We start from the raw sequence: 15,612 nt of genomic DNA, 5'->3' as shown, positions 1-15,612 counted from the left end.
AAGCCCAGAGGTAAACCCACGCACTTATGGTCAACTAATCTATGTCAAAGGAGGCAAGGATATGCAATGGAGAAAAGACAGTCTCTTCAATAAGTGGTGCTGGGAAAACTGGACAGCTACATGTAAAAGAATGAAATTAGAACACTCCCTAACACCATACGCAAAAATAAACTCAAAATGGATTAGAGAGCTAAATGTAAGACCGGACACTATAAAACTCTTAGAGGAAAACATAGGAAGAACACTCTTTGACATAAATCACAGCAAGACCCTTTTTGACCCACCTCCTAGAGAAATGGAAATAAAAAGAAACAAACGGAACCTAATGAAACTTAAAGCGTTTTGCACAGCAAAGGAAACTACAAACAAGATGAAAAGACAACCCTCAGAATGGGAGAAAATATTTGCAAACGAATCAATGGACAAAGGATTAATCTCCAGAATATATAAACAGCTCATACAGCTCAATATTAAAAAAACAACCCAATCCAAAAATGGGCAGATGACCTAAATAGACATTTTTCCAAAGAAGATATACAGATGGCCAAGAAGCACATGAAAAGCTGCTCAACATCACTAATTATTACAGAAATGCAAATCAAAACTACAATGAGGTATCACCTCACACCAGTTAGAATGGGCATCATCAGAAAATCTATGAACAACAAATGCTGGAGAGGGTGTGGAGAAATGGGAACCCTCTTACACTGCTGGTGGGATTGTAAGTTGATACAGGCACTATGGAGAACAGTATGGAGGTTCCTTAAAAAATTAAAAACAGAATTACCATATGACCCAGCAATCCCACTACTGGGCATATACCCAGAGAAAACCATAATTCAAAAAGACATATGCACCCCAATGTTCATTGCAGCACTATTTACCATAGCCAGGACATGGAAGCAACCTAAATGCCCATTGACAGACGAATGGATAAAGAAGATGTGGTACATATATACAATGGAATATTACTCAGCCATAAAAAGGAATGAAATTGGGTCATTTGTAGAGACATGGATGCATCTACAGACTATCATAGAGAGTGAAGGAAGTCAGAAAGAGAAAAACAAATATATCTTAACGCATATATGTGGAACGTAGAAAATGGTACAGATGAACTGGTTTGCAGAGCAGAAATTGAGACACAGATGTAGAGAACAAACGTATGGGTACCAAGGGGGGGGGAAAGCAGAGGGAGGTGGGGGATGTGGTGGGATGAATTGGGAGATTGGGATTGACATGTATAGACTGATGTGTATAAAATGGATGACTGATAAGGAAAATATATAAATAAATAAATATTAAAAAATAATAATAAAAAATAAAAACTTCAGTGAGGTATTGTTTTATCTGTTAAATTAATCTTACTGTCCTTGAAGTGACTTAAATCAGAGATTTTCAACTTTAATGTGTTTAGAAAATCATAAAAAAAAGAAAAAACCCCTGCCAACTCAGAATATTATACTCACAAAACTGTCCTTTAAAAATGAAGAAGAAATAAAGTTTTTTCCAGACAAACAAAAACTGAGGGAGTTCATCATCAGTAGACCTGCCTTCCAAGAAGTGCTAAAAGAAGTTCTTCAAGTTGAAATGAAAATGTGCTAAACAACAACAGGAATACAGATGAAAGTATAAATCTCAATGATAAAGGCAAATGTATAGACAAATGCAGAATAATGTAATACTGTAATGGTGGTGCATAAATCACTTTGAACCCCAGGATAAAAATTACAAAGCAAAAGTATTAAAAATAACTATAACCGGGCCTGCCGATGCAGGGGACACGGGTTCGTGCCCTTGTCCGGGAAGATCCCACATGCCGCAGAGCGGCTGGGCCCGTGAGCCATGGCCGCTGAGCCTGCGCGTCCGGAGCCTGTGCTCCACAACGGGAGAGGCCACAACAGTGAGAGGCCCGCGTACCGCAAAAAAAATAAATAAATAAAAAAAAAAATAATAAAATAACTATAACCAAAAAAATTTGTTGATGGATACACAATATAAAAGAAGTAAATTCTGAGATTAATAACAAAGTATGTGTCTGTGTGGGTAGTAAAAGTGTAGAGTTTTTGCATATTGAAGTTAAGTTGTCATCAGTTTAAAACAGACTTATAACTATAAGAAGTTTTATGCAAACCTCATGGTAACCACAAAGAAAATACCTACAGTAGATACAAAAAAGATGAACAGAAAAGAATCAAAGTATATCACTACATACACATATATATATATATATAAAACCTCAAATAACATATATATTTAATATTTATATCTATCTATCTATCTACCTATAAATATATAAAATCACAGAAGAAGACAGAAAGAGAGGAAGAGAGGAAAAAAAGAAGTATAAAACAAACACCAAACTCACAGAAAAAGAAATTAGATTTGTGGTTACCAGAGACAGGGGGAAGGGGAATTGGAGTAAGGTGAACAAAATGTACAAACTTCCAGTTATAAGATAAATAAGTACTAGAAATGTAATGTACCACATGGTGACTACAGTTAACACTGCTATATGATGTATAGGAAAGTTGTAAGAGAGTAGATCCTAAGAATTCTCATCACAAGGAGAAATGTTTTCATTTCTTTTTGTTTTATCTATATGAGATGATAGCTGTTAACTAAACCTATTGTGGTCACCATTTCACAATATATGTATATCAAACCATCATGATTTATACCTTAAACTTATACAGTGATGTATGTTAATTATTTCTCAATAAAACTGGAATAAAGAACTACAAAACAGAAAACAATTAACAAAGTGGTAATAGTAAGTCTTTACCTATGAAAAGTTACTATAAATATAAACAGATTAAACTCACCAATCAAAAGATATAGAGTGGCTGAATGGATAAAAAACCAATATACTAATATATGCTGTCTATAAGAGATTTGCTTTAGATTTAAGGATACACAGAGGCTGAAAGTGGAGGGATGGAAAAAGATGTTTTGGTTACCATCTGCAGAGATGGTAACCAAAAGAGAGAGTGGGGATGGCTATACAGTCGACCCTTGAACAATGTAGGAGTTAGAGGTGCTGACCCTCCATGCAGTTGAAAATCTGCCTATAACTTTACAGTCAGCACTCTGTAACCATGGTGCCACCTCTCTGGGGTGTTGGTAAGGTCAGGGGGAGAAGGCAGACAGGAGATGCCAGGTGAACGGTGTGGGCTGCTTCCTGTGATCAGGACAAAGCCTTGCAGCTAGGATCTCAGTTTCTGCTGAGTGGAGACAGGTTGATGCTGCTGTTCAAGTCGACCCCAGCTGATGATGGATCAGCTCTCCACCTGCCCTTATGTTTCTGGCATGGGGGAATTCTGCAACGTGAAACTAACTCCACGCCTTCTGCCATGATGTGTAAAATACATCTATCCTGTGGGATTTTGTCCTTCTTAAGTGACCTTCCACATGGGACTTTCCTCTGCCCATCGTCTTTTCCCTCTTTTTTTTACTTTAGCTGTCCCCTCTCTTCAGGTACCTTCTTCTCAACTTAGAAATAAAACGCCCTTCTCCTTAAGCTTGCTTAATTTCTTTAAGCCTCAGCTGCTCAAATATCAAAATGGAGTTCGTGCCATCAACCTGGCTGGGCTTGGTGAGGCAGAAGAGGTAGAATTGGAGAGCATGGTTTGGATTAGCATGTGTGTCTTTCCTTCCTTTCTTTTCAGTCTTCCTTCTTAAACTGTGCTGTCCAATATGATAGCCATTAGCCACAGGTGGCTACCGAGACTTGACATGCAGGCCGTCCAATTTGAGATGGGCTGCCTATGCGAGAAGCATCATGGTTGTGTGTTAACACCTGTGAGCACTATTGCTTGTTCTTGAAACTTTTGCTCTGGCTCATGTTCAAATCCACTGTTTGTTTTTTCCATCTGCGTCATCTTGATTCATATTGCATGTATCTCCTCCTGAGATATCTCCAAAGTGAATTTTATATAAGCCACATGGTGTGCACACACACCCACACATTTTTTAAAAAAAATAATAGCTTTATTGAGATATAATTTGTATACCATAAACTTCATCTCTTTAAGGTATGTATACAAGTCTAATAACATATATGGGAAAAGAACCTGTAAAAAGATACATATATATATGTGTATATATATATATATATATATATATATATGTATAACTGAATCACTTTGCTGTACACCTGAACCTAACACAACATTGTAAATCAACTACACTCCAATATAAAGTAACAATTAAAAAAAATAAAGTACGTATACAATTCTGTGATTTTTAGTATATTCAGAGAGTTGTACAACCATCATCATGATCTAACTCCAAAGCATTCTTATCACCCCCCAAAGAAACCCTGTACGCATTCCAGTTACTTCTCATTCATCCTTCCCACCAGCTCCTGGCAACCACTAATATGCTCTCTGGATCTGTGGATTTGCCTAGTCTGGATATTTCATATAAATGGAATCATACAATATGTGGCCTTCTCACATGGCTTATATTTTATGTGAGACCATGCCAGTTACAATCTCCACATCTGGTGATGAGCCATGCTGCCTATTTTATGTCATGCAGTGACAAACGAGTGCATGGAAACTTAATTCTATTATACGTGTACCTTTGTGACCACTCAGGAAATAGACATAGTCTCTGTTTCATAGGTGAGGAACCTAAAGCAGAGAGGTTATATAGCTGGCCCAAGATCATATATATATCAAATGGAAGAGCTGGGACTTACACCCAGGTTGCTTTTTGTTGTTTTCTTCTAATCTCCAGTGTTAAAATACACGGGGATCTTTCTCATCTTTCTCCTCTGAACAAAGCAGAGTATCTGACACTCGCGTATATGTTTAGGAAATGGATGAATGGTCCAGGTACTTAATCAGCTGAGATACCAGGTGTCGGGGAGAGGGGAGTAGGCTCTGAATTCCAAGTATCTGCCTGCAAGACGCATGCTGCTTCTGACTCAGAGCAATGGCACAGGCCCAGCAGGCCTTGTCACTGAGCTGTGGAGTGTGTGCTGCCTGCCTGCCCCTGGGGTTGCTCTGCTGTCAATCTTTGTGCTCCTCCTCCCTGGGCCATTAGCGTGCCACGGGGGTGCAGCCCAAAACCTCCCAGGGCACTCTAGGGGGCTGCACGCTCCAGGAGGACAACTTTCTACAAATCAGGATAGATGAAGTTAGGAGCCCAGTGGTGAGTGGGGTTACCCAGAGTAATTTAAAGTATGAATCGATTTCTCAGCTGGAGACGGTGTTGATGTCCTGCTTCTCCTTTGTGCTTCATTGTGCATATTACTTCACATGGAAAATTAACAGGCAAATTAACCCCTCTGCATAGCCCAGGCTGGAGGAATAGGCTCCTGTTCAGAATGCAAAATCTTGGCGTAAGAAGGAGGCTGGCTGTAGGGCCAGGGCAAGGGGGAGATCCCTGTCCTAGGTTTCTAGGAATATCTCCAGCCTGCCCTTGGGCCACATTAGCCCTAAGGGCATTGGAAAGGGAACACCCTGTCTTTCACTGAGATCTGTGGCTTTCTAGTGACTGTGGTGTGACAGCTGGCTAGGAGAGTGAATTAGACACAAACAAGCTAGATTAATCAGAGCTCCATCGACCCACCAGGGAGCCCTGTTTCTCCCAGAATTCTGGAAACAACTTGTTTATCTTGTTTCCGACGGTCTCTTTTCAATTGCTTGTGGTTTCACCTTCTGGCTTTTGATCATATCGCTCACTTAAACTTCTAGTGCAAAAGATCCTTTTGTTCTTTTCCTGCTTACAATCCCCTCCAGCCCTGCCTCCCCCAGCTCAGTGTGTACCTGTCTTCTCTTTATTCTCTATATTCTAGACACACTGACTTTTAGTCCTACCCTATCTCATTCTGACCCAGGGTCTTTGTACACACAGTTTCCTCTGCCTTGAATACATGTCCCTTGCCTTTTCTCTGGGCTAAATTTCACTCAGTTTAAATGTCAGTTCCTTGGGGGATGCATTTTCTGATTATATGCCTCCCACCTCAAACCATTATACGATATCAGTCTCCTATATTTTTCTATTAATATCATTTGTCAAAACTGCAATTAAATAATTAGTCTGTAATTATTTGTTTAATGACTTCCTTTCCCACTATACTGTTAGCCCTGAGAGAGCAGACTGTATCAGTCTTATTCACCTTTGTATCAACAGTGTCGCGAACACTGTGCCTTGGGTAGAATGAGTCCTCAAAAGTATATTGGATGAATGAATATCCTTCTTGTTTTTTTTTTTCTGCCTTGGGGTTCTTTCTGAACTTAAACTTGTCACTTCCAGGAGACACTTGCTGATTGCTAAGTACATTTAGTCCTGAGAATCACATTGTAACCTATATATGAGCCAAGGTACCACACAGCCTAATCTTGGCGCAGTGTCACATGCAGAGAAGCAGGACTCAACACTAAAATAAAGTTTTCTGTCATTTCCAGTTCATTTCCTGTCTCTGCCCTGATCCTCCACTTCCTGTGTTTTATTAGGCAGATTGATTGAGCTGGGTGTACAATGACGGTCCCTACCCATAAGGATGGGTTGATTATTTAGGAGGTTCCTGATATAGTCCAGGTAAGAGATTACGGTAACTTGGAAACCAATGCGCTGGACACATTTAAGATATTTTTAGGAGGTAAACTGATAAGGGGTATCAAGGACATTGGGGTTGATATCCCACATCAGCCCCAATCTAGATGATTATTGCAAGATGTTCATGGAAATTTCATCATCCTATTTTCTGGGGATGCATTTTTAAACGGTCATGTGACAATCCTATTTGATTCTAAGAATGAGGAGAAGTTCAGTGGGAGATTTGGGGGAAAAATTAATTCCCTCTTTTTTTAAAAAATTTTATTAAGGAATTATATTTTTATTAGAAATAGATACTATTGATTGCTAACTGTTTGGGACCTATTATACTAAGGTTTTTCTAAAAATTTTATTTATTTTATTTCTTTTTGTTTTGGGCTGCATTGGGTCTTCATTGCTGTCTGCGGGCTTTCTCTAGTTGCAGTGAGCGGGGGCTACTCTTTGTTGTGGTGCGTGGGCTTCTCATTGCGGTGGCTTCTCTTGTTGCGGAGCATGGCTCTAGGCATGAGGGCTTCAGTTGTGGCATGTGGGCTCAGTAGTTGTGGATCCCGGGCTCTAGAGCACAGGCTCAGTAGTTGTGGGGCACAGGCTTAGTTTCTGTGCGGCATGTGGGATCTTCCCAGACCAGGGCTCGAACCCGTGTCCCAAGCATTGGCAGGTGGATTTTTTTTTTTTGAATTTTATTTTATTTATTATTTATACAGCAGGTTCTTATTAGTTATCTATTTTATACACATTAGTGTATATATGTCAATCCTAATCTCCCAATTCATCCCCCCCCCCACCACTTTCCCCCCTTGGTGTCCATATACTGTTCTCTACATCTGTGGCTCTATTTCTGCCTTGCAAACCGGTTCATCTGTACCATTTTTCTACGTTCCACATATATGCACTAATATACGATATTTATTTTTCTCTTTCTGACTTACTTCACTCTGTATGACAGTCTCTAGATCCATCCACATCTCTACAAATGACCCAATTTCGTTCCTTTTTATGGTTGAGTAATATTCCATTCTATATATGTACCACATCTTCTTTATCCATTCGTCTGCCGATGGGCATTTAGGTTGCTTCCATGACGTGGCTATTGTAAATAGTGCTGCAATGAACATTGCGGTGCATGTATGTTTTTGAATTATGGTTTTCTCTGGGTATCTGCCCAGTAGTGGGATTGTTGGGTCATATGGTAATTCTATTTTTAGTTTTTTAAGGAACCTCCATACTGTTCTTCATAGTGGCTGTATCAATTTACATTCCCACCAGCAGTGCAAGAGGGTTCCCTTTTCTCCACACCCCCTCCAGCATTTGCTGTTTGTAGATTTTCTAATGATGCCCATTCTGACTGGTGTGAGGTGATACCTCATTGTAGGTTTGATTTGCTTTTCTGTAATAATTAGTGATGTTGAGCAGCTTTTCATGTGCTTCTTGGCCATCTGTATGTCTTCTTTGGAGAAATGTCTACTTAGGTCTTCTGCCGATTTGTGAATTGGGTTGTTTGCTTTTTTAATATTGAGCTGCATGGGCTGTTTATATATTTTGGAGATTAATCCTTTGTCCATTGATTAGTTTGCAAATATTTTCTCCCATTCTGAGGGTTGTCTTTTCATCTTGTTTGTAGTGTCCTTTGCTGTGCAAAAGCTTTTAAGTATCATTAGGTCGCATTTGTTTATTTTTTGTTTTTATTTCCATTACTCTAGAAGGTGGATCAAAAAATATCTTGCTGTGACTTATGTCAAAGAGTGTTCTTCCTATGTTTTCCTCTAAGAGTTTTATAGTGTCCGGTCTTACATTTAGGTATCTAATCCATTTTGAGTTTATTTGTGTGTATGGTGTTAGAGAGTGTTGTAATTTCATTCTTTTGTAGCTGTCCATTTTTCCCAGCACCACTTATTGAAGAGACTGTCTTTTCTCCATTGCATATCCTTGCCTCCTTTGTCATAGATTAGTTGACCATAGGTGTATGGGTTTATCTCTGGGCTTTCTATCCTGTTCCATTGATCTATCTTTCTGTTTTTGTGCCAGTACCATATTGTCTTGATTACTGTAACTTTGTAGTATAGTCTGAAGTCAGGGAGTCTGATTTCTCCAGCTCCGTTTTTTTCCCTCAAGACTGCTTTGGCTATTCGGGGTCTTTTGTGTCTCCATACAAATTTTAAGATTTTTTGTTCTAGTTCTGTAAAAAATGCCACTGATAATTTGATAGAGATTGCATTGAATCTGTAGATTGCTTTGGGTAGTATAGTCATCATCACAATATTGATTCTTCCAATCCAAGAACATAGTATATCTCTCCAGTACTCAGTTTTCTGAGTACAGGTCTTTTACCTCCTTATGTAGGTTTATTCTTAGGCATTTTATACTTTTTTTTTACAGTGGTACATGGGATTGTTTCCTTTCTTTCTCTTTCTGATCTTTTGTTGTTAGTGTATAGGAATACAAGAGATTTCTGTGCATTAATTTTGTATCCTGCAACTTTACCAAATTCATTGATTAGTGGTTTTCTGGTGACATCTTTAGGATTCTCTATGTATAGTATCATGTCATCTGCAAACAGTGATGATTTACTTCTTCTTTTCCAATTTGGATTCCTTTTATTTCTTTTTCTTCTCCGACTGCCATGGCTAAGACTTCAAAACTATGTTGAATAATAGTGGTGAGAGTGGACATCCTGTCTTGTTCCTGATCTTAGAGGAAATGCTTTCAGTTTTTCACCATTGAGAATGATGTTTGCTTTGGGTTTGTCATATATGGCATTTATGATGTTCAGGTAGGTTCCCTCTGTGCCCACTGTCTGGACAGTTTTTATCGTAAATGGGTGTTGAATTTTGTCAAAAGCTTTTTCTGCATCTACTGAGACAATCATATGGCTTTTATTTTTCAGTTTGTTCATATGGTGTATCACATTGATTGATTTGCATATATTGAAGAATCCTTGCATCCCTGGGATAAATCCCACTTGATCATGGTGTGTGATCCTTTTAGTGTGCTGTTGGATTCTGTTTGCTAGTATTTTGTTCAGGATTTTTGCATTTATATTCCTCAGTGATATTGGTGTGTAATTTTCTTTTTTTGCAGTATCTTTGTCTGGTTTTGGTATCAGGGTGATGGTGGCCTCATAGAATGAGTCTGGGAGTGTTCCTTCCTCTGCTATATTTTGGAAGAGTTTGAGAAGGGTGAGTGTTAGCTTTTCTCTAAATGTTTGATAGAATTCACATGTGAAGCCATCTAGTCCTGGACTTTTGTTTGTTGGAAGATTTTTAATCACCGTTTCAGTTTCATTCCTTGTGATTGGTCTGTTCATATTTTCTGTTTCTGCCTGGTTCAGCCTTGGAAGGTTATACCTTTCTAAGAATTTGTCCATTTCTTCCTGGTTGTCCATTTTATTGGCATACAGTTGTTTGTAAGTAGTCTCTTATGATGCTTTGTATTTCTTCAGTGTCTGTTGTAACTTCTCCTTTCTCATTTCTAATTTTATCGATTTGAGTACTCGCCCTCCTTTTCTTGATGAGTCTGGCTAAAGGTTTATCAATTTTGTTTACCTTCTCAAAGAACCAGCTTTTAGTTTTATTGATCTTTGCTACTGTTTTTTTTTTTTGTTTGTTTCTATTTCATTTATTTCTGCTCTCATCTTTATGATTTCTTACCTTCTATTGACTTTGTGTTTTGGTTGTTCTTCTTTCTCTAGTTCCTTTAGCTGTAAGGTTAGATTGTTTATTTAAGATTTTTTTTGTTTCTTGAGGTAGGCTTGTATTGCTATAATCTTCCGTCTTAGAACTACTTTTACTGCATGCCATAGATTTTGGATCATCGTGTTTTCATTGTCATTTGTCTCTAGGTATTTTTTGATTTCCACTTTGATTTCTTCAATGATCTCTTGATTATTTAGTAACATATTGTTTAGTCTCCATGTGTTTGTGTTTTTTACGTTTTGTTCCGTGTATTTGATTTCTAATCTCATAGCGTTGTGATTGGAAAAGATGCTTGATATGATTTCAGTTTTCTTAAATTTACAAAGGCTTGTTTTGTGACCCAAGATGTGATCTATCCTGGAGAATGTTCTGTGTGCACTTGAGAAGAAAGTGTAATCTGCTGTTTTTGGAAGGAATGTCCTATAAATATCAATTAAATGTATCTGGTCTATTGTGTCATTTAAAGCTTGTGTTTCCTTATTAATTTTCTGTCTGGATGATCTGTCCATTCGTGTAAGTGAGGTGTTAAAGTCTCCCACTATTATTGTGTTGTGGTCGATTTCCTCTTTTATAGCTGTTAGCAGTTCCCTTATGTATTGATGTGCTCCTATGTTTGGTGCATATGTATTTATAATTGTTATATCTTCTCCTTGGATTGATCCCTTGATCATTACGTAATGTCCTTCCTTGTGTCTTGTAACATTCTTTATTTTAAAGTCTACTTTATCTGATATGAGGATTGCTACTCCAGCTCTCTTTTGATTTCCATTTGCATGGAATATCTTTTTCCATCCCCTCACTTTCAGTATGTATGTGTCCCTAAGTCTGAAGTGGGTCTCTTGTAGACAGCAAATATATGGGTCTTGTTTTTGTATACATTCAACGAGCCTGTGTCTTTTGGTAGGAGCATGTAATCCATTCACGTTTAAGACAATTATCGATATGTATGTTCCTGTTTCCATTTTCTTAATTGTTATGGGTTTGTTTTTGTAGGTCCTTTTCTTCTCTTGTGTTTCCCACCTAGAGAAGTTCCTTTAATATTTGTGGTAGAGCTAGTTTGGTGGTACTGAATTCTCTTAGCCTTTGCTTGTCTGTAAAGCTTTTGATTTTCTGTTGAATCTGAATGAGATCCTTACTGGGTAGAGTAATCTTGGTTGTAGGTTCTTCCCTTTCATCACTTTAAATATATAGTGCCACTCCCTTTTGGCTTGTAGAGTTCCTGCTGAGAAATCATTGTTAACCTTATGGAAGTTGCCTTGTATGTTATTTGTTGTTTTTCCCTTGTTGCTTTCAATAATTTTTCTTTGTCTTTAATTTTTGTCGGTTTGATTACTATGTGTCTCAGTGTGTTTATCCTTGGGTTTATCCCGTATGGGACTCTCTGCACTTCCTGGACTTAGGTGGCTATTTCCTTTCCCACGTTAGGGAAATTTTCGACTATAATCTCTTCAAATATTTTCTCTGGTTCTTTCTCTCTCTCTTCTCCTACTGGGACCCCTGTAGTGCGAACGTTGTTGCATTTAATGTTGTCTCAGAGGTCTCTTAGGCTGTCTTCATTTCTTTTCACTCTTGTTTCTTTATTCTGTTCCATGGCAGTGAATTCCTCCATTCTGTCTTCCAGGCCACTTATCCATTCTTCTGCCTCAGTTATTCTGCTATTGATTCCTTCTAGTGTGTTTTTCATTTCAGTTATTGTATTCTTCATCTCTGTTTGTTTGTTCTTTAGTTCTTCTAGGTCTTTGTTAAACATTTCTTGCATCTTCTCGGTCTTTGCCTCCATTCTTTTTCTGAAATCCTGGATCATCTTCACTATCATTATTCTGAATTCTTTTTCTGGAAGGTTGCCTATCTCCATTTCATTTTATTGTTTTTCTGGGGTTTTATCTTGTTCCTTCATCTGGTACATAGTCCTCTGCCTTTTCATTTTGTCTGTCTTTCTGTGAATGTGGTTTTTGTTCCACAGGGTGCAGAATTGTAGTTCTTCTTGCTTCTGCTGTCTGCCCTCTGGTGGATGAGGCTATCTAAGAGGCTTGTGCAAGCTTCCTGATGGGAGGGGACTGGTGGTGGGTAGAGCTGGGTGTTGCTGTGGTGGGCAGAGCTCAGTAAAACTTTAATCTGCTTGACTGCTGATGGGTGGGGCTGGGTTCCCTCCCTCTCTGTTGGTTGTTTGGCCTGAAGTTATCCAGCACTGGAGCCTACGGGCTCTTTGGTGGGGCTCATGGCAGACTCTGGGAGGGCTCATGCCAAGGAGTACTTCCCAGAATTTCTGCTGCCAGTGTCCTTGTCCCTGCGGTGAGCCACAGCCACCCTCCCTGCCTCTGCAGAAGACCCTCCAACACTAAAAGGTAGGTCTGGTTCAGTCTCCTGTGGGTCACTGCTCCTTACCCTGAGTCCTGATGCACACACTGCTTTGTGTGTGCCCTCCAAGAGTGAAGTCTGTGTTTCCCCCAGTCCTTTCGAAGTCCTGCAATGAAATCCCCCTAGCCTTCAAACTCTGATTCTCTAGGAATTCCTCCTCCCGTTGCCAGACCCCCAGGTTGGAAAGCCTGATGTGGGGCTCAGGACCTTCACTCCAGTGGCTGGACTTCTGTGATATAAGTGTTCTGCAGTTTGTGAGCCACCCACCAGCAGTTATGGGATTTGATTTTATTGTGATTGCACCCCTTCTACCATCTCATTGTGGCTTCTCCTTTGTCTTTGGATGTGGGGTATCGTTTTTGGTGAGTTCCAGTGTCTTCCTGTTGATGGTTGTTCAGCAGTTAGTTGTGATTCCGGTGCTCTCGCAAGAGGGAGTGAGTGCACATCCTTCTACTCTGTCATCTTGAACCAATATCAATTCCCTCTTTTTTAAAAAAATAAATTTATTTATTTTATTTATTATTTTTGGCTGCATTGGGTCTTCGTTGCTGCTCACAGGCTTTCTCTAGTTACGGCGAGCAGGGGCTACTCTTCGCTGTGGTGGGCAGGCCTCCCATTGGGTGGCTTCTCTTGTTGTGGAGCATGGGCTCTAGACATGCAGGCTTTGGTAATTGTAGTACGTGGACTCAGTAGTTGTGGCTCACGGCTCTAGAGTGCAGGCTCAGCAGCAGTGGCACAGGGGCCCAGCTGCTCCACAGCATGTGGGATATTCCCGGACCAGGGCTCGAACCCATGTCCCCTGCATTGGCAGGCAGGTTCTCAACCACTGCGCCACCAGGGAAGCCCCCAATTCCCTCTTAAATAGAGAACCACAGAGGGAAACATCACTCCTTTGGCTGGTTGTGAACAAAGAACTTGTTCTTTGGCTGCTGTCTTTCAGACTACTTGTATGTCTGACTACTACTGCTGTGAGATTGGAGGGGACAGCCATGAAAATACAGAGACATGGAAAGAACCTGAGTGCTTGCTGACATCATTGAGTTGCTCGTTGTGGTTCTTTGGGTTGTACCGTACCTGGAATTCTGAGTACATGAAATAATGAACTTTTTCCAATATTTAAGCCATTTGGTTGCATTTTCTGTTACTTGCAGCAGATATCATCCTTAATGAGACAGGGGATACAGTGGATGCTCAGTGGATATAGAGGTGCCTCTGGCTTGCTGGAGGCTTTCCAGTAAAACGGCCTGTGGGCAGGTAACATCATGTCCCTTAGTTACTTTGTAGGGCTGGGGCTCCAGTTTTACCTTCTGACCTGCTCAGGGATGCAGCTGAGGCAGCAGGTGGGGTCCTCAGTATGTCTAGTTGGGAAAGGATGGAGAATGACCCATATCAAACAGTAAACAGTGAATTTCTCTTTTGGGCTTTCAACTTACATTGAAATGGGAAAGTTTACTTACTGACTTGTTTATTTTTAATCAGTTTATGTTCTACTCTTACTCTTCTTAAATAATATATTTTGAGGACCCCAAAACCAAAGAAATACTGTATTACAGTAATAGAGATAGAAATCAACATGTAGGAAAGAGCAAAAATAGTGTTCCCTTATCCCAGAAACAACACAATCAAATTGTTTTCTTTACCCATGTTTCCTAGAAATTCTTGTTCATATTCATGCAAAAATGTACAGAAGGGTAATCATAACTCAGGCATCATTAATTTTTTTATTGAGGTATGACATATCCGTGCTGTGAAGTGCCCATAAATGTATAGCTTGATGATTTTTCACGTGTTCACTTTTGTAACCACACCCCAGTTCAAGATATAAAACACTTGACTGGGTAGCATTTTTTAGTTTGCTTTTTAAATTTAATGTCATATCAGAATCATGCTACCCTGCTGTTTATCCTAAGAATTTTTTTAGTATGCTGTATGGTCTTCATACTGCTGACTATTAAAGGCTTTAAAAATTCCATCAGCTGGCTGTATCACAGATACCTGAGCCAACTCACATCACTGGACATTAAGATTGTTTAAAATTCTTCCAGATCACAAATAGTGCTTCAATAATCTGTACAGTAGAGGTCAGAAATTGGCAGCCTGTAGACTGGTTCGGCCCACATACCCATTTGATTAGGCTTGTTTGGCATTGGCACACCAGTATTTTTAAGAATATTTGAGTTTTGTTGCAAACTTTTACAACTTGATAGAGCTCACATGGAAATCTGGATTTCTTGCTTCCTTGATAAGGCAGAAGGTCTGGCTGCATGGGCCACATTCCCAGCAGAGGCCATCGTGTGGGGATGGGAAGGGGCTGCCTTCCTTGGAAGGGGTCTTTACTGCCCAGTTTGCCACAGTCCTTGTGACTCCCAGTGTTTCCTTCTATCAGGCCTGTTCGCTAATTAATAGCATCTGCCTGAGTCCAGTAGGCACTTGACTTTGCTATCCCTGGCATATGGCTTCCTTCTTCCTGATACTTATAATGATGTCATTTATGCATGAGGTTGCTGATAACCCTGAGGAAATCGTAAATAGAAGTATGTTCAGAAGAGCATAGTGGAAAAGAGCATGGCTGTTGTGTCCAAGGTACCCTAGTGTAATCGCTGCTCCTGACTTTGGCCCAGTCATGTCCTCTGTGGGCCTCAATTTTCTCAAGCTTCAAGTACGAACAATGATACTTCAGGGAGGAATTGTAAAGGTCTAGTAGTGCTTAGAACACAGTAGGAAATCAGTAAATGGTGGATAAGTAAAGAAAACTATTGAAAATTATTCTTTATGGTTAATTTATCCAATTCTAGTTCTTGAATAGCAAAATTTATTTTCATAAAAATAAGATTTAATTTCCTCTGAATTTGCTGTTCATTCAAAGGTCTCCAGAGACATGTATAAAGTTTTAATGACAGCAACAATAATAATGATAAGTGGATAGGATTTAATAATGTGTCTGAGTGTCTAAAGAGTGACCTTAATATTATGATTTAATTGAGACGGTAAA

This window comes from Delphinus delphis, chromosome 8 (assembly GCF_949987515.2).
Source record: "Delphinus delphis chromosome 8, mDelDel1.2, whole genome shotgun sequence".
Classification (NCBI taxonomy): domain Eukaryota; kingdom Metazoa; phylum Chordata; class Mammalia; order Artiodactyla; family Delphinidae; genus Delphinus; species Delphinus delphis.
Note: the sequence above shows the minus strand (reverse complement) of the source record.